Source organism: Glandiceps talaboti, chromosome 6 (assembly GCF_964340395.1).
Source record: "Glandiceps talaboti chromosome 6, keGlaTala1.1, whole genome shotgun sequence".
NCBI lineage: Eukaryota > Metazoa > Hemichordata > Enteropneusta > Spengelidae > Glandiceps > Glandiceps talaboti.
Genome location: NC_135554.1, coordinates 19001818 through 19019689, shown reverse-complemented (window position 1 = coordinate 19019689; position 17872 = coordinate 19001818). Strand labels below are relative to the sequence as shown.

Sequence of the window (17872 nt, the reverse complement as noted above, 5' to 3'; positions counted from 1 at the left end):
TTGCAGTGTTCTTTAATATACTTATTTACCCAAATAGAATTGTCAATTGTCTATATATACTATTGTAATAAAGTTACATGTATATCATATCTAATCTAAACTAATAATCATGTTTGTACTATCTCCAATAAATAAACAAGGTAGTTCGTATTAGTCACAAGAACACACAGAGAGAGAGAGAAAGAGAGAGAGAGAGAAAGAGAGAGAGAGAGAGAGAGAGAGAGAGAGAGAGAGAGAGAGAGAGAGAGCGCGAGAGAGGTGTGAGGGGGGGAGAGAGACAGACAGACAGACAGAGACAGACAGACAGACAGACAGACACACACACACACACACACACACACACACACACACACACACACACACCATGTCTACATGTATAGCACTACAGAACCTTATTTGGTTCAGTTGTGCTAAAAATTAAAATGGTTCAATTGTTACGATAACTGAAATTAATATAGTAGCATTAGTCCTTCACGACAGTAGGCTACAAACAAAATAGGAGAAAAGGAAAAAATACAAAACATTAAATTACCATTACCATATGGAGTCTCACAACAGTGGGTGTATCAACGTGTACATATTGAATAATGGGTGATATCCTCATTCTGAAATATCATTACTGTAAAAGCTTCAACCATCTATAACTATTTTTTTAAAACCTGAAACGCCTTAAAGCAGCTTTTTCAAGCTTTAATAGTTTACATGATATAAATTGAGAGTCATAAACATTATATTTTCTTGACTACTTTGTGTTATAACCTTTCCCATCCATTTAGTTAGATTATTTTCCCTAAAAGTCCATAAACACGACTGCCTAGAACAGATCACTTCACTGACATGGTTATTGCCTTAACGGATTACTCTAAAGTAGATATTGTGAGCTTGTACGCAAAAATTGTCGTTTTCCTACAAAATACTTTTGAAATAATGAAAGCCAGAAAGACTAACTCCATGGTTTCAATAAAACTTTTCATGTAGTATATGTACCCATTAAACATCTAATCATGTTATTTCTCGTGTGTTTTCTATTATTAAAAACAGACATGTTCATGTCAGTCAACCAAAAGGGGAGGAAACTACTGTAATAGATAGGCAATACAAGGAGGGTTCTTTTGAAGGGGTCCTTTACAAATACTCTCATGTTTGCTAAAGGGAACATGCTCATATCAAAACTTCAAATGTAGTTTTCTTATGAGTGGATGTAGATCAAACCTGAGTTCTCCAAGTACATTCTGATTGCTTACTTTTTCAGATAGATTGTTTTTTTTAAGGTGGCAATACAAGTAAAATAATTCGATGGACATACATACAACAAAACACAAAGTGTGCATTTGTCTATTCAGGTGTAAGACTGTGACAAAATTCAGAAAACATGAGATGGCAATAGTCTAGTTCCATGATGGACAATATACATTTTTACCGTCTAGTCAAGCCCATGACTCCTGCACAGAATTCTGTGCTCCCCCCAACAGTGTTCATATAAACATGATGACGTCGTCGCGTCCCCACGTGATTTTAGTTTAAACAGACTGGAGGTGGAGCCCTGGTTGGACATCTGCATATCATATCAGTCCTAGAAATATGAGAAAGGTCAAAAAACGTTTGACAGCCTGTCAATTTGTGATGGATTACTACTGACGCGCCGTTTGCGCTTCGCTCACTATGTGGTCAAACCACAATTAACACCTTGAGTCATTGGCTTGATTAGACAGTGAAATTGTATACTGTCCGTCATGGAACTAGACTAAGATGGCAATGGCTTCAAAAATGTACTATCGGTATTACTATATATGCATTATACAATCTTACGGGTACAAAACATTTATGTCGGTCATAACCGAGAACAATCAATGAAAAAACATCTAGTAAGTGAAAATGGTGTTGTAGTGCAATTGACTACGCTTATGCATTGACTAAGACATTACATGGTGTGCCCAATACAGAAGTACTAAATACAGTTTCTGGGTTTATAATTTTTTATATCAAAACTCACATTTCTTAATTAAGTTTATGTACATTTTGTAATTTGGAAGTAAGGCATATCTAGGTTTATAAACCAAGGACGTCATGAATGAATTAACCAAGATAACCATAGCAACCTGATCCAGATACATTGTACTGACATGGCAGATACATGCATGTGTATACTTTACAATCAATAACTACACAAACCTTAGACGTGGCGTCACCTGTATAGAAACTATATATTCCGTACATGCATGGACACTATCGATGTATAGCATTATTATTGTGAGTAGTCTTAATGACATACTAGTATTCAATATCACATCTGATACCACGCATTACAGTATACATGTACAAGAAATTATGATTATCAAGCCCATCAAAAGATAATTACATATACTCCGACAAACTGACGACAAACTTAACTCTTTAAAGGCCCATTTTAAATGCTTGGCAGTGTTATAAAAGGTGGGATGGATTGGAGATGATAGGGTGGGGTGGGGTGGGGTTACCAGTGAGAATGGGAGGTGTGATGGGTTGGAGATGATAGGGTAGGGTGGGGTGGGGTGGGGTGGGAATGAGAGGTGGGATGGGTTGGAGATGATAGGGTGGGGTGGGGTGGGGTTACCAATGAGAATGGGAGGTGTGATGGGTTGGAGATGATAGGGTAGGGTGGAGTGGGAATGAGAGGTGGGATGGGTTGGAGATGATAGGGTGGGGTGGGGTGGGGTTACCAGTGAGAATGGGAGGTGTGATGGGTTGGAGATGATAGGGTAGGGTAGGGTGGGGTGGGGTGGGGTGGGAATGAGAGGTGGGATGGGTTGGAGATGATAGGGTGGGGTGGGGTGGGGTTACAAGTGAGAATGGGAGGTGTGATGGGTTGGAGATGATAGGGTAGGGTGGGGTGGGGTGGGGTGGGAATGAGAGGTGGGATGGGTTGGAGATGATAGGGTAGGGTGGAGTGGGGTCACCGGTGGGAATGAGAGGTGGGATGGGTTGGAGATGATAGGGTAGGGTGGAGTGGGGTCACCGGTGGGAATGAGAGGTGGGATGGGTTGGAGATGATAGGGTAGGGTGGAGTGGGGTCACCGGTGGGAATGAGAGGTGGGATGGGTTGGAGATGATAGGGTGGGGTGGGTTTAGAGGGTTGATGCCTATGTAAAATGCCTGATACATATGATAATATATGTACATAATGTTAATCTCCTAAGTAATCTTGAAATAGTTAGAGAATTTGCAATAATTCATATTTATCAAGTCAATATCAATTTGAAAAAAATTTAACATTTTACAACCCTTGTCATAATTTGTGATACACCAATGAAAGTGTACACATTAGTATTTTATGAATTTCTCACCAAAATTGATATCTTGTCAAATAAAATTTGTTGTCAATATCATATGTTCCACTACTTCAAACTATAAGACAACATTAATTAATTAATTCATATTGCAGTCTTTATTACAAAAGAGGTGCTGCTTTGCCAAACATTAATATTATACCTGTTACTATACTTGCATGTAACATCATTCAAACAAGGTGGCAGTATCTATCAACATTTTTGCTAATGGTGGGGAACCCGGGTAACAGCAAGAGGCAAAAGTTGCATAATCTCCCATACAACCTACCATGATTTTGTCTGGGAACCCCATGCCCAGTTAAAGTACGAGGGAATCTCGGTAGATTTTACCTGCTTACTGCCCTTATCAAAAACACTGTCAGACTACATGTATACTCAAGAGATAATGTGATGTTGACTGACTCAGTTAAATAAAGGTGGAAATAGACAACAGCAACTATATAATACAATTTTTATACATCATTCTAACTTGTTTACCCCCTCATATGTATGCACACACACACACACACACACACACTTCCAGTTGTTTATCTTTCGACTTCACACATATACACACATACATACACATTGTATTTTAAGTTGTTACCTCCTACACTTGTACAAGTATTCACACATACATGTCACATGCACACAAACAAACACAGATTTTAAAAAGATCACATCTCCCCCAACTTTCAAGTTGTCCCATCCCCGCTCCCACCCACCCATCCATTTTTCAGTCCTGTATATGCACTTACACATACAACATACATGCCCATGCGCACACACATATACACAAATGCAACATACATGCACACACACACACACACACATACACACATACACACACATACACATACACACACATAAACACACACACACACACACACACACACAACATAAACACACACTATAGCCCTAATGAACCTCAGTTCAGCTGTGTTAAAAACTATAAAAACGTGTGAGAGAAAAACATGTTACAGATGTCATAAATAAATCATGTTTGGAGAGAGTGTATTAATATACAAGTAGTCCACCCACACACAATTATAATATTAGTATTACATGATATGTGTAGACTGATCCTACCTTACACAACACATCACAAACAGATGTAGTCTTCACAGAACCAATGACAAAGACGAGCTAAACAAAAACACTTAGACTCTTGCTATTTGAAGCACAATTGTTTACATTTCATGACAGCATGTTTCTACAGATATTTCTCGCAATTATGTTAATCTGTGACAACATATTTCTAAAGACATTGCAGAAAATTTGTGACAACAATTTTCTCGAGACATTTCACTTTGTACTCTGAGTTTAGTCGGAATTGTACTACAAATCAAGGCCTTAATTGAGTCCTAGGAACATGTACAAAGGAAGTTTCATTTTGCAATTCTTGGAATATCACAATGTTGTTATGAGTTTATCAATGACGCAGAGTAAAAACTTTGTGTTGCTGGAAAACATCCAGAATTTAGTCACCCATCAGGTATATATTTATTTTAGATCACAACTTTGATCAATTGATCCATTGCAAGAACGACCAGACTGCTGCTATTGTTAATCTTATGAAAAATGGTACAAGACTTAATCTTCACAAAAATTAATCATTTTCTCTCCTAGCTAAATTTAACATCTAAAATTTCTTTCTAAACTATATGCAATAATTCACTTACATTTGTATGCTTAGGAATATTCATCAAAATAATATGATATAATATGATAATTATACGATGATATAATGATATAATATGATATGTGATTATGATATGATATCATGGCATAATGATCCTCGTACGATTCCGTGGACTACCTCTGGCTAGAATTTGTATTAGTCTGTACAGTCATACGAGGAGCATTATGACATAAAAGTTAAAAATAACATTGATTTCATGAGATTATGTATAAATACCATAATGATATGAATGACATAGATCACAATCATATAATATGATACAACACAATTTACGAAGTGATATGATACAATACCATTTGATACAACACAATTTACGAAGTGATATGATACAATACCATATGATACGAATGACATAATGCATTAGTATATAATACAACATACGATACAATACAATGTGATATGAATGAGAACACAAGGATACAATATGTGATAAAAAACAATATGATATACCATGTGATACAAATGACAGCGTAATAATACGATATGATACGATACGATACGATACGATCATATTGATACAAATGACAGCGTAATAATACGATATGATATGATACGATATGACCACATTGATACAAATGACAGCGTAATATTCCGATATGATACAATATAATATGTATATCATATATATACAATGTATACTCTAAAGAATAAGGATGTTATAAGTCGTTACTCAGAGTTTCACACTTCCTCAGCAATCATCACATAACTGATAAAATTGAGATTGTTAAGGTTGATATGTATACCTAAATGTTTGTGTATACATACATTGTGCAACAAGATGGTTGGACTAAACTATGTTTTTTCGGAAGTTTACTTATAGTTGGAAATATCTGTTTTCGTGGCAGCATTTGGAGACTAATTCAGATTTTTTGTTCAGTAGCATGTGCTTATCAGCATTGTTTATACAGTTTCTCAGTTAAACAGAGATTACAACGTTTCATCTCATCTGTATAAGCAGCCACTTGGGTGATGATACTGTAAACATGGAAATTTTCGCCAAAGACTTATTTTCGCTAAGTTCGTTGGAAAACAAAAATGCAAAAATAAGTAGTGACTAAAATGCCTTCTTGTACATTGAACACAATGTACCAGTCTGGTAATTAGAGAAAATTGGTTTTTGAGAACTTGCTGAAGACCGTAAAATGCAAAATTTTGTAGTACTTAGTGAAAATATCGAGGTTTACAGTATCCCACTCAATAGTATACATGTATGGTTGTGGTTCCTTTTTTCATTTTGGTTGGATCAAGCTTAATAACCAACCATTCCTGCAAATGTTTTCTTTCTTTTTCAATCTTTTTAAAGCCCGGAACATTTTTTAATCTGCCCGTGTCAAACCCTAGATTTTTTCTTAGTAAACAAGGATAGTTCAGCCAATGAACATTGTACCTTGTCTACAAATTTAGTACAATCAATAAATCAATCAACCACAACAATGTCCAAAACTTAAGTGTAATTTCTATTTTAAGCTTTCACTGGTAGTGGGGCATCATTTTCACTTTGAACTTAATACACAGAAATTCATTCATTTTCTTTTCACAGTTAATTCGGTGTAAACACAGCTTGGATATCTTCGACTGCCGGGTAGTTTCGCACCCAAGTAGGCTTTTTTTCTTTTCCTTTTCAACTCTCAACTTACAAAGTTAGAAGGAACACACTACTATACTCAAATTAATACAATCAAAACCATTTCACATGAAACAGAGTGTCATTTGACAAAAATCTTATTACGGAAAATATATAAATGGCTACATTCATCATCTGGCTTGACAATATTCATACAACAGTATACGCTCATTGGTACATATCACTGTCTACAGTAAATGTACAAATGTAGCTGTACTCTAGCAAGAAAATCTCATAAAAAATTAGTTTTCTTTTCATTTGATTTTCCATTATCTTGGCACAATCCAGGGTTCATATACATGTACTTCAGGTCAAATAAAATTCCAGAACTTTGTGGAGTTTTCATAAATTTTCCACGATTGTTGACCAGCAAAATGCGTCATGTTGCAAATATGCGAATGAATATTCATGAATGCTGGGTTCATACTTAGTAATGAAAATTTCTATTCACAGAGTCAAACTACTTTGGAATAGAATCCTGAAATTTTTGCTGACTCATCTGGGGTGTACTACAAATACTACATGAAAACCACGGAAAACATGTTGCTAAACACAGAAGTGTTGAACATAGCATTGATCAATTTTCCAGCGAGTATCCAGGAGTTTTTTGAAACTCTAGAAGTTTCTAGGTGTGTACATGAACATTTGTATGAACCCAGAGATTCGAACCCTATTTCACAATAGTACATGTATTTCAGACAAAGATCACATGTATGCATGTACAATGAATACCGCTTTGAGGGTACATTACATGTATGTAAATTTCATTACCGTGAGTTATATAGGTACGTCCATTAAAAAAGATTCACGAAGCAGCTCAATAGCATGGAGGTACAAAAAAAAAAAGTAGGAATATAATATAACGTAAGCAAGCAAAAATGAGGCTATTTACATGTATTCACTACTTTGCCAGCAAATTCAGGTATAAATGCAAGTGAGACATGAATATGCAAGCTGTGTCCTATGTAGTCTAGCTGCTAGACCTCAGGCTTTCTCTTTTGATAGATAGTGAACAGAATAGCCCGTGGGGTCTAGCAGCAAGACTACTTTACTGGTAGAATGTACATTTCATGAATACAACAACCAGAGAATATTTTGTTGGTAAAAACTTGTCTGATCGAAACAATAATACCTCAGTTACAGCTACATGTAGTACATGACATCGATCTCTAAAGTGAGGCACTGCATTTGTTGCATTGCCCAGAGAGTAAAGTCTATTGGAACTCAAAAGATTGATAATTTCCTTGACAACAAGATGACAAAAAACAAGATTTGTAGGAAGACGCAATCATTCATATTAAACTTTAAAGGCAAAGTTTTGGGAGCTACTACAACTTCCAAACAAATCGGACACTAAGGTGTATTAATTCTTTTATACAAGCCATAATACTAGCACATTCCTAACATAACAGATGTATCTGTATTCTAAATGCTTTCATTATTCTTTGCTTTCATTATATATATTTTCACAGTAACCGTGGGGAGAACGGTTTTCCATGTAAAACACAGTTGTAAGGTCAGAGTCACTGAGTTACATGTAGGTGCTTTTAACTCTAATGAAGTCAGTAAAAGAATGAAAGAAATCCTACAAAAACACCAATTTTACATCACATCATGATCACCGCAGTATGAAAATTGGGACATGATAATAGCATGGCTACATATTCACTGCTGTCACAGCCTGGAGGTAAGTCTTAATGAAGGCCTAAAATTTGAACAGACGGTGACCTGTTCCCAGTTCCAAAATACACTGCGAGTATACCCATACAATGCCATCATGGTATTCTGTACACACATAGGGGGTTTACATGTGCCACTCAGGGGGGGATGGTTGTCACCTGAGCGTATCCTGGCTTTACCAGTAATATCCTTTCTATCATTGATAGAGTGAAGTCTTTGTTCTATAAAATCACTTACAATTAAAGAGGTCAACATTTCTTTCCATCATTTCATGATGGACATGTTATTGCAAATGTAATAGAGATAAAACAAGCCTAGAGTGACAACACAAGCAATGTCGTCTCACACAATGCATCTTGCAATCGGAAAATTGACCATGTTGCGACTTCCACTTCAAGGGTAAGGTAAACAACCAGTGAAATTGAGACCCTTGATTATTCAAGTTATGCAAATGTGAAAATCACTTCAAACAGTCAACAGGTAAATATGCTGAGTTTTGTGTACTGAGAGCACAAGCCGAGTGGAAGATAATGCTTGCCAGGTCTACCATATTAAAACTATTGGGACCAATTATACACAAAATACATGTAACATAGCATTCAATTGATTCAGGGTTACACACCTGACCAACAATCACGTCAACAACTACGAATATAGCACGTCAAAACTCACAAACAACAAAAAGACAAATAAAATGTGTATGTCACTGGGTTTTTTTATTACAAAGTGCAGTATACACTGTGGAAAAGGTAATTATATTGTCACAGTATATGTTTTATTTGTATTGTGTTATTTTGATAAATGTTCAGTGAAATGTGCCATGTCTACATGTTTACAACCGGGGGGGGGGGGGGGGGGGGGGGGGGTTATATTGAAGTGAGCATCAAAACATCCATTTTGTACAATTCTACATTGAAAAAAAAGAAATAAACTCTCTTCATGATTAAAACAATGTACTCTATACTGAAAGTATAGCCTGGAAGCCATGCGGATTGGGATTTTGAATTTGTTATTTCCCCATCAGATCAGGGGGAAAATCAAAATTCAAAACCCCCGATTGAAATTGCCTGGATTCTATGCTAACTGGAACCTGACTATCTATCTGACATATAGTGTAATCTTTATTCAGAGGGATAAATCATTAATCGTCTCAACTTTAATCTATATTCTAAAAATATTTTTTGAACAGTATTACAATGTGTATTATACCATGCACGAGCCAAGTTGAACAAAAGAATATGGAGTATTAGACTGGTTGTTCTATTCCATGACAATGTGGCTAAGTCACGACTACATGTATCTACATGTACGTCACTAGTTCTGCTATCTTCGAAATATGAGTCAAAATGTTCAAAATTGTCATTACTTTCCCCGATTTTTCTTTGATATAACTGGCACCTGTATAATTATGTTATTCTCCAATATTTTTCTGCATAAAGCCAGGGAAAATACTTGTAACCTAAGGGTTGTCACTATGAGTGGATAGACGGGCAGTGACAACCCTTAGGTTACAAGTATTTTCCCTGGCTTTATGCAGAAAAATATCGGGGAATAAGATCTCAGTTGTTGTTGACTCTTTTGTCTATAAACAGTCCAGAGCTGAACATTTTTCTAGACTATTTTTCATTCTTTCGTATAAAATGTTACTCTACATAATATGAAATGCACCTTGGAAACTTTTGCTGTTACTCATTCTAAGTTAAAATCAAGAAAAAAAAACCAGGAGTCACTATACACATTTTTGAATTTGAAGTTAAACTGATTTTTAAGACTAGTAAAATATGTCTTCATTTACTGCAAGTCAATAAACCATATTTTTCACTATTAAACTCATTCTCCACTATATCCATAATTTGCTGACATTCGATCAAATTTGATAATGTCAGAATTTGCATCTGGTTTCTTTCACCTTTGTGGCAGGTTTGAGTGAAACTGGCCATTGCATGCTATGTTAGGGAGATGGCTGCTATGGATGAACAGACAGAAGCAACCCCCACCTAGTTTTTCACGCCAACCCTAAACTTTTTTTTACGTATTTGAGGAAAAAAATAAATAAATAAATAAAATTATGAAAATCGTGAAGTCTTGCAAGAAATAGTGGATTTGGAAACTGACATCAACTTAAAATGACAAAAATAAAATTGTTTTTCCAATCTGTAATGGCTGTACATCTGATGAGAGAAAAAACAATAACACAGAGACCATATACATGTAGAAAACAACGGAAAACATAACTACCTTTACAAATCTCTCACATATGAAAAAAAATGTAAAAAAATAAAATAAAAAATCTACCTACCCCACCTATTCTAAAATTGAATGTAATCGGAACCACACAATTATTTTTTTTACGCCTTAGCACCATCTACAAGAAGGGCTAAAATATCAATATTTTAATTACAATTTCAGTTCATAGAATCCTTTCTAATGCAAGAAACTACATGAAAAGAATAACTATCTGTTCCCTCTGAAATGCTCTAAGTCATTTTATACATAGAAATCTCCACTTACTTTCCCAAGGTTGCAGGTTCATTGCATCCTTTGTTATGCAGTCGCTGGCTATACAGCAAATGAGACAATATTTCATGTAAGCCTGAAGAAGTGAGGTGAATTTCTTCTTCTATGCTATCACATTAAAGGTTGGGTTTTATGCTTCACTACTAAGGTGGTGGTATCTATGTATATGCTTTCAGGGGATAATAATAGTGAACACAATACTGTAGTAGTATTCTTTCTCGAGGCACTCATTTCGTCTTATATACATACATTGTTTCCATGTTTCAAGATAATGAATGCATTCATGTTGAAAGAAACTGAATCAAACACACACTTGTTTGGCAATAACCAATATCATTGTATTTTTTTTCCAAACAACTTAAAAGGCCAACTTCGAATTAGGATTCAAATCTAGGTGCAAAAACAAGTATTTGGCAGCTGAGCTCATAGAAAAAAGTTGGGGCAGAACAAAAAATGATCCCAAGTAATCTTTATTATGATAACACTATGTGATGACCCACGATTGAAAAATGGGCCATAACTTTATTAGAATATCAGTATACAAAGTGAAAGTGAAGATGTTGTGGCCATGCATGACTTTTCATTATAGCACAAAACAAAATACAACTACACATTTGTACAATCATCCTTTAGCCAACGTTTGTGTTTTTTGTTTGTTTAGTTGTATATATCAAAGGAACCAGGTTGGAATTAACCAACTGTCAGTCCTTTCAGTAATAAAAATTTAAATTAAAAAAAAAAAAAAAAAAAAAAAAAAAAAAAAAAAAAAAAAAAACTGTCAGTTTGTAACACTAAATCAGGATTGGTACTTTCTACAACTGGCTGAATTCTGGTAAATTCAAACTGTTCCCATCCGAGTGCAGCATACTAGAGATCTCTATACAAATACTAAATACTACACCAATATGCCGAGGTTAGGTGTTAACAACTTACTAAATTGAACTTCACAAGTGGACAAAGTGACAACACTGATGGATGCCTACCTGTACTATTGCATGTTTCATCCAACACTTCACACAGTGTACGACACTATTAAAATGAACTGCGATTCAGTTGTACTAAAAAAAAAACATGGCTGCCTTTTCACTACAGAAACAATACAATGGCTACTTCATGGTGAAAGCTTGTCTTTATGCCAACACTATTATACAGAATGCACTCAAAAACCAAATTGTATATTTCGTATGAACATGGTCTAAAAAAATTCATCCTTGTTTGCACCCTACATTTAATTTCAGTTACTCAGCCCGAAATGTAGAGATAACAACAATGTTCATAAATTTTTCAGTTTGTAATATATGTCCAGTACATATTGACTTAGTTAGTGTACTATGCCTCATACAAAACTGACCAGAAATCATTAGGGGTAGAAGTCATTAACAAAGCAAGTGGGGTTTCACAATCACACGTTATGTAAAAATAACGTTTATTATATCCGACTTGCTGGCTCACCAAGTCGGGTTTGTAGCAGTTGAATGGCTTATGGAGGGGAAAACCATCATGTAGTATCAATTTCTTTCAAATTTTAAGAAATGAGTCAACAAGTTGTTATTTTGTGGTCAAAATCTTGAAAAAATGTTATGGTACTGAATAGAATGTGCAGATAAATTGGTTGTTATGAGGTTTTATACTGTAACACAATGACAAGTCTCTGAAAGTAATAGCTAGCATATAGAACATTTTGCAGTCCATAATATTGTCATGCCGGTAATAATCTGTGTTTACAGACAACATATGGATGAGGATTTGGTATTTATTTTGTATTTTAATATATAAAACAATTTTATCATCGCTCCCTACTTGGCATATAAATGTGAAACAACATTGACAAAGTCTGTGTTTGTAACTCAAAGTTTCTTATTGTCTGTACAATAACAAACATTTTACACATTTATTTCGCTTTTGCAATTTATTGAGTTACAAACAAGGACTTTGTCAATGTTGTTTCACATTTATTTTTCAAGTAGGAAGCCATGATAAAATTGTTTTATAAATTAAAAAAAATCAAAATTAAATACACAATCCTCATCCATATACAGTCTGGATGGATGCCAACTGTGGTCTCTAACTAAACCATGTACAATGGTAACAATACGATACTATATAGGAACTAGACTACATCAATACACATATGGCCACTAAGATCAATAGCTGTCATTTGCACCTCCTACGCCTAGTCCCTGTTGGTTTTCAAGGGCAAGGGAGTATGCTGCCAGCTACATGTACAACAGTGCAGTAAACAGGCTATGGTACACATATTAAATGCATATAGATACATAATTTATTACCATAAGAAAATTTTGATACTAGGCTATTTTACACAGCCTCTAAAATCAGATTGTCGTCATGTAATGACTGAACGCTTGATGCTGAAACCACAGACTGTGACAAATAAAGTGTTTTGGGAGGGAGCTGTTGATCCCTGTTTGGATTGTAACACTTCTTGTCTGTGATAGGTGCAATCACAAATAACAAGTTTCAGTCTCATTTACCAAATACTTATTGAGATATAATTTTTTGACCAAAATTCACATTGTTATACCTAATTTGCATATCACTGACGAGATCATTATATGCTTAATATTTCTTCATCTATACACCCCAAGATGCAATCCCATTAAATTTCAGCCCAATCTGCTTAGTAGTATTGGAATTAAAGATTTTTGACCAAAAAGACCCATTTTTAGCCCTAATTTGCATATCACTGATGGAATCAGCATATCATGAACAATTCTTAATCTAAACACCCCTAAAAATTTTCCCACCAAATTTCAGACCAATTCACCCAGTAGTTTTTGAGTTTAAGTTTTTTGACCAAAAAGAACATTTTTTGACCCAAATCACACATCGATGGTAAGATCATTTTGATTTGAACAAATTCCCAACTAGACACCGAAGATAATATACCCACCAAATATCATGGCAATCAGTCTAGCAATTGTTGACTTTAAGTTGTTTACACACACACACACACACACACACACACACACACATATCCAGACAGACAGACAAACACTTTGCTATGCCTATAGCACTACTGAACCATATCAGTTCAGTTGTGCTAATAAAATGACAACCTACCTTATTTCCTGAGGCTATGTTTAATATCAGATAAACACATTTTTTCCCGCCTTATATAACATATTGATACAAGATAAGAAATCTGTCTACCTGCAACACCTAATTTCCACAGCTGTTTATATTATTTTTAACCACACTGTTCGTGGCAATTTTAATGTCTGTATGTATATATGTTAATACATGTACCTACCTGTACTGCATATGAATGACAAATACTGCAATACAGTAAATAGGATTCATCATTTATAAATTTTCAAGAAATGGAAGAGGATATAAAAAATTAAACAGGCAGACGACAAACAAATAAAAGGCAAAATTACTTAGCTTCTCTCCAATCTACACCCACACGACAATTCTTACAAATCACAATTCAAACTGTTTTCAGTAGAAAATAACATGTTAATCACCCACAATGTGACAGTTATGTAAGGGAGATTGCAGACATCACACAAGCTCAATAAATGTACTTTGTTTATTTAGGGGAGGGGTTCTAGCATGATCTTATTGTTGAAATGCATTTTCGCACTTCCAACCAAATTTCGAGAACTTTTGTGACTTCCATGACAATAGGTTCTATATATACTACTGACTTGTTGATGAGCTGATTAAAATTTACTGATAACGTGATACACATACTGGATTTCTGGTTAGTATTTTAACGTGTTTACCAATCGTTGTAAACCACTGGCCTCTTTACGGTCAGTACCGTTTAAAAAAGGCTTCGTATTTCATTTCGTCAACAGAATATGCACTCTAGTTTGTGAAAATGGTGTTTACCATTTATATAACACTGTATCGATCATAGTGGCGTGACTGCTGCAATTTTCACTATGGTTCACATCATATGTAAATGAGTTGATGTTACACTTGTGGACCATGCATTCCTTAAGGCAGAGGGGAGAAGGAGGGGTTTTTTGGCCTAAACCGTCGAACAAGGTTCATTTACTGAGATTGTGTGACATTGTGTTATCGTCCCTAACTGTGCTGTAACGAAATGGTCAATAATATAACTAACTATACAATGATGGCTTCTCTGAGGAATGAAGGAACCATATGTTGCCTATAATGATTAATATCAGATAGAATTTCCTCATGAGTATTTTGCATTCGCACAACTATCTGTATGTATAAATTAACAGTATATTCAAATTCGCATGAGATGATTACACGTATGTATCATACATGTAGGTATTTTTGCAATTTGTAGGAAACTCATTGCATCATATTTTTATGGCCATCTGTCTGCAGCTGTTACGGGTGGTAGATGGATTGCGGAACTTATTCTGGCTACTAAACTTCCCACATACCTAGAGATACACAACATTGATCACGACTAGTTCAGGAAGAAACAGAGAAAAGAAAAATTGACCACTTGATAGAAATCCACTGCATGAAAGTAAAGTAAAACTGTAGAGTGAAATTGGCACTCTGACAAAAAAAAGCGCAGAGGGAATGTATGAGGGGATCTCCCCTTACGTATGTTTTGTCAACTATATATCACTTCTGGTATTATGTTGTACTGTTTGAACTTTGAACTAAGTCTGGTATTCATATAAATAGGTGTCTCTGTCCTTGACTTTTTCAGGTGATAACTAGGGGTCACAGGTCACAAAGGATCACACTGACTCGACATACATACATGTTGATAACAGGGCTTTCATTTACCTCTTTTTATCTGGAGGCTGTCTCAGCACATATCAACAAGCTACAGTGATTGTCAAAGATCACCACAGTCAACAGACTACCGATTACTGTTACAACTGTTGACATCAGACCATGGATGAATGGAACATGTGACAAATAGAGAAAGTAAACAACTGAACTGGATTAATAACACTTGGTTCAGCATGTGTGAACAACAGAGACTTGTATCACATACCATGGTATGATGAGAACAGTTTTATGGTCTCTTTATACATGAAATACCATGGGAACTGGAACTTTGCTGTGAATTAATGTGATCTATTGTGTAAAACTGTTCTTATCAAATGATGGAATGCAATACAAGTCTATGTACTGCCAACTTGTTGAGCCGAGTGTTAATAACCCAAATCAGTTGTTTACTTTCTGTTTGTAACACGTTCCGTTTGTCCACGGTCTGATGTCAGCTGTTATACTGTGTTATATTGATACCAAGCTTGGTGGACATCCATTGATTCAATAATTGTTTGAGCACTGTTTAACTAAGTTACATGTAATTGGAAGTACTTGATATTTCCATTAGTGGTACTTTGTTAGCTGGAGTTCAAGTAGTTTATCTATAGTATCTGTGCTCCTAATAGTTGGAGTTACTTGTTTGCACATGAACGTAACTGTTACTAAGAGTTAAAGGTTTTATAAGAGTGGTAAATATTACATTTCATTGTTGCAATAACATGTTATTAAATAATAGTAATAATAAAGTTTTTTTTTAGGAATTATAAAACCTTAAGCGTACACAATTACAACTGATACAATAAAATGTTAAAATAAAACTTGAAAGTGGTCTGTTTCGAGATGATTAATATCCAGGGTATCTCCATACTCAAAAAGCTATATTTGTACAAATACTACATATTCAATATTTCCCAGGATTTGTCTGTATTTATCCAAAGACATGGATTATACACATGACCCCATGGCCTATACATGTATTAATGCTTAATACAAAAGGACATGTATATAAAATATCATAAGCTACTAGGCTTGGCAGTTAGGCTGTCCACAATCTGATTGAAATCAAATGTAGAGAACACAGCATGATTTCCTTTTTGGTTTACTGTCGTTTGTTCTTTGTGACCACTTGTTTTATACATTTGACACAATACCATAGGTTTTCCTGAACCCAATCTTGTACTTATGTGTAGCCAACCAGAATCTGTCTTACAATATAACATTCAGCGTTCGAAATTGAAAGAAAGCGATTGACTAAACATATGTATGTTTTGGCATATTACGCATTTTTATTGGTTGAGTAAATTCACTCAGCACTCTTGTGAGGCTCGGGAAAACCTATGGTATTGTGTCAGATGTATGAAATTAGCACTCACAAAAGAACAAATGATGGTAAACGTAACAGCCAAAAAGAAATCGCGACATGTACACTACATCGGATTTTAATCAGCTTGGGCTGGGCTGGGCAGGGCTATTGAGCTGGGCTGGGCTGTTGAACTGGACAGGGCTTTTGGGTGGCACTAAGTCTTTTTTTTGCTGGACAGGGCTCTTGAAAAATGAAATGGAATTCCAGTCAATGAAAGCCCATCTAGCCCAGCTATGGTTGTATAGTTAACACAGGGTCTTAGAATCACAGGGTTGTTTGTTCTTTCATCTTATGTTTTTAATCCTTTTTTCTTCTATTTTTACAGCTATGTAGAAAGTTTAGGGAGATTGATTTCTTTTGAATACTCCTGTGCATGTCAACGTTAATCAAATGTCAGCCTTGCAAATACCACATGCCCATGGCTATATTTTTAAAGCATGTGCATATATGACCCAATTGGAAGTAATTTTCTAATTTATTAACTTTTAAAGTCAATAATAAGTTAACTGAGATGTGAGCATAACAAGGGGGGTCAGCAGTGCCTGGAAGTTTGTACCCTCTGACAACTGTCTGATTTATAATGTTTTAGGCTTTTATGTATGTAGAGCAAGGTCATGCGTTCTGAAGGTCTCACGTTCTAAAGTGGGTCAATCTGTTGACTGTATGTACAGTAAAAAAAATTAGGTATGATACTAATTTTCAACTTCAGAAGTATACTTTGATAAAACATATATTACGAAAGGTTAGCCTAGAATCCATTCTTGTAGGGATTTTGCTCCTACTATTTACGTCTGGCATTTCAGTAATGACCTACAAGCTATGGCCAGAAAACAGGCACAAATTCTAATTGGGTTTGAAATGACATCAATAGCATCACAATGCAATTAAAACCAACTGAGAAGGCTGAGCTATATGTAACCATGATTATCATATTCATTCAACGT

The 17872-nt window shown here is 35.3% G+C and overlaps 1 protein-coding gene across 5 annotated transcripts in view; it reads right to left on the bottom strand.

Moving 5' to 3' along the window:
• The window catches only part of LOC144436643 (uncharacterized), a 78100-nt gene that overhangs the window by 43751 nt on the left and 16477 nt on the right, over nucleotides 1-17872 (bottom strand). The window contains exon 1 of one of the 5 annotated variants that reach the window (XM_078125479.1): nucleotides 4395-4410. The exons of the other annotated variants lie outside the window; for them this stretch is intronic. The gene's annotated coding sequence lies outside the window, so the exon portion shown is untranslated. Of the gene's footprint in view, nucleotides 1-4394; nucleotides 4411-17872 lie in introns of those variants that run through there. 5 annotated transcript variants of the gene reach the window in all.